Below are 3,582 nucleotides of genomic sequence, written 5' to 3'. Positions count from 1 at the left end.
TGTCAATGGATTAAACTCACCTGTCAAGAGACTCAGACTGGAAGATTGGATAAGGAAATATGACCCATCTATATGCTGTCTACAAGAAACACATCTTAGACCCAGGGATTCAAGGAGGTTGAAAGTGAATGGCTGGAAAGCAATAACCAAGCAAGCAAGCAATAACCAAAAAAGGGCAGGAGTAGCTATATTAATATCAGACAAAATAGACTTTAAATGCAAAACAATAGTGAGTGACAAAGATGGACAGTGCATATTAGTGAAAGGGATAGTCCTGCAAGAAGAAAGAACAATCATAAACATTTATGCTCCTAACAAGGGTGCCTCCAAATATGTGGGGCAAACACTGGAAAAACTAAGTGAAGGAATAGATGCCTCCACAATTTTAGTGGGGGACTTTAATACACCACTATCAACTTTGGACAGAACATCTCAAAAGAAAATCAATAAAGAAACAAAGATTTTGAATAATATATTAGAGGAGCTGGACCTAATAGACATATACAAAACATTACACCCAAATACAGCAGGATATACATTCTTCTCAAGTGCACATGGATCATTCTCCAAGATAGATCACATGCTAGGCCACAAAAAAAGTCTCAATGAATTCAGAAAGACTGAAATCATACAAAATAATTTCTATGACCACAGTGGAATGAACCTGGAAATCTGCAAGGGCCAGAGACCCAGATTTGTCACCAAGATTTGGAACTTAAACAATACACTCTTAGAAAAACAGTGGGTCATGGAGGAAATCTCAAAAGAAATTAATAACTACCTTGAAACTAATGAAAATAATAACACATCATATTCAAATTTATGGGATGCAGCAAAAGCAGTACTGAGAGGGAAATTTATAGCCATAAATTCATACATTAAAAAAGAAGAAAGAGCCAAAATTGAAGAACTAACTGCACACTTGGAGAAATTAGTAAAAGAACAACAAAGTAACCCCAAAGGAAGAAGAAAGAAAGAAATAACAAAGATCAGAGCAGAACTAAATGAAATAGAAAATAAGAAAGCACTTGAAAAAATAAACAAAACCAAGAGCTGGTTCTTTGAGAAGATCAATAAAATTGACAAACCCTTAGCTAGACTAACAAAGAAAAAAGAGAGAAGATGCAAATACACAAAATAAGAAATGAGAAAGGAGATATCACCACTGACCCCACAGAAATAAAGACTATCATAAAAGGATACTTTGAAAAACTATATTCCAACAAAAAAGACAATTTAGAAGAAATGGGCAAATTCCTAGAAACACATAAGCATCCTACACTGACAAAAGAGGAAATTGATTATCTCAACAAACCAATCACAAGTAAAGAGATAGAATCAGTCATTAAAAACCTCCCAACTAAGAAGAGCCCTGGGCCAGACGACTTCACAGATGAATTCTACAAAACATTCTGGAAAGAACTAACACCACTCCTGCTTAAACTCTTCCAGAAAATTGAAACAGAAGGAACATTACCTAACTCATTCTATGATGCCAACATTACTCTAGTACCAAAGCCAAACAAAGACACCACAAGAAAGGAAAATTACAGACCAATCTCTCAAACCTAGATGCAAAAATCTTCAACAAAATACTTGTTAATTTTATTCAACAACACATTAAACAAATTATACATCATGACCAAGTGGGACTCATTCTGGGTATGCAAGGATGGTTCAACATAAGAAAATCAATTAATGTAATACACCATATAAACAGATTGAAGGGGAAAAAATCACATGATCGAATCTATAGATGCAGAAAAAGCATTTGACAAAATACAGCACCCTTTCTTGTTAAAGGCACTTCAAAAGATTGGAATAGAAGGAAACTTTCTGAACATGATAAAGAGTATATATGAAAAAACCCCAGCTAACATCATTTACAATGGTGAAATCCTAAAATCTTTCCCTCTAAGATCAGGAACAAGACAATGATGCCCATTATCACCCCTTCTACTTAACATGGTCTTAGAAGTACTTGCTTGAGCACTGAGGCAAGAACCAGACATAAAAGGCATCCAAAGTGGAAAGGAAGAAGTCAAAATTTCACTATTTGCAGATGATATGATCCTATACATAGAAAACCCCAAGAAGTCTACAACAGAGCTTCTAGAACTTGTAAATGAGTTCAGTAAAGTCACAGATTACAAGATCAATGCACAAAAATCAGCAGCATTTCTGTACACCAATAATGAGCAATTTGAGGAGGAAATCAGGAATCAAATACCATTTACAATAGTAAATTTTTTAAAAGATTTATTTATTTATTTATTTAATCCCCCCCTCCCCCGGTTGTCTGCTCTCTGTGTCTATTTGCTGTGTCTTGTTTCTTTGTCCACTTCTGTTATCATCAGTGGCATGGGAAGTGTGGGCAGTGCCATTCCTGGGCAGGCTGCACTTTCCTTCGCGCTGGGCGGCTCTCCTTATGGGGCGCACTCCTTGCACGTGGGGCTCCCCTACACGGGGGACACCCCTGCATGGCAGGGCACTCCTTGCGCGCATCAGCACTGCACATGGGCCAGCTGCACACGGGTCAAGGAGGCCCGGGGTTTGAACCACGGACCTCCCATGTGGTAGACGGACGCCCTAACCACTGGGCCAAGTCCATTTCCCTACAATAGTAAATTTTAAAAAATCAAATACCTAGGAATAAATTTAACTAAAGATGTAAAAGACTTATACACAGAAAACTTCACAACACTGTTCAAGGAAATCAAAGAAGACCTAAATAAATGGAAAAATATTCCCTGTTCATGGATAGGAAGACTAAATATTATTAAGATGTCTATCCTACCAAAACTGATCTACAGATTCAACCCAATCCCAACAAAAATCAACACAGCATTATTTAATGAACTAGAGAAACTATGAAATTTATTTGGAAAGGAAAGAGGCCCCGAATACCCAGACATATTGAAAAAGAAAAACAAAATTGGAGGGATCACACTACCTGACTTCAAAACATACTACAAAGCTACAGTAGTGAAAACAGCATGGTATTGGCACAAGGATAGACACACTGAACATGGAACCGAATTGAGAGTTTGATATGGATCCTCATATATACAGCCATATGGTATTTGACAAGGCCACCAAACCCTCTCAATGGGGAGAGAATGGCCTCTTCAACAAATGGTGCCTGAAGAAGTGGATATCCATATGTAAAAGAATGAAAGAGAATTGCCAACTCACACCTTATACAAAGATCAACTCAAGATGGATCAAAGAGCTAAATATAAGAGCCAAGACCATAAAGACCTTGGAAAGCAATGGAGGGAAGCATCTACAAGACCTTGTAATAAGAAACAGCTTCATGAACGTCACACCAAAAGCATGAGCACAAAAGAACAAATAGATAAATGGAACTTCCTCAAAATTAAAGCCTTCTGCACTTCAAGGAGATTGTCAAGAAAGTGAAAAGAGAGCCTACGCAATGGGAGAAAATATTTGGTAACCATATATCTGATAGGAGACTTATATCCTGCATATATAAAGAACTCCTGTATCTTGAAAATAAAAAGACAAGCAGCCCATTTAAAAAATGGGGAAAAGATTTGAACAGATACCTCTTCAAAGAAG

The sequence above is a fragment of the Dasypus novemcinctus genome, chromosome 4, assembly GCF_030445035.2.
Source record: "Dasypus novemcinctus isolate mDasNov1 chromosome 4, mDasNov1.1.hap2, whole genome shotgun sequence".
Lineage (NCBI taxonomy): Eukaryota > Metazoa > Chordata > Mammalia > Cingulata > Dasypodidae > Dasypus > Dasypus novemcinctus.
This window is presented reverse-complemented; position numbering follows the sequence as displayed.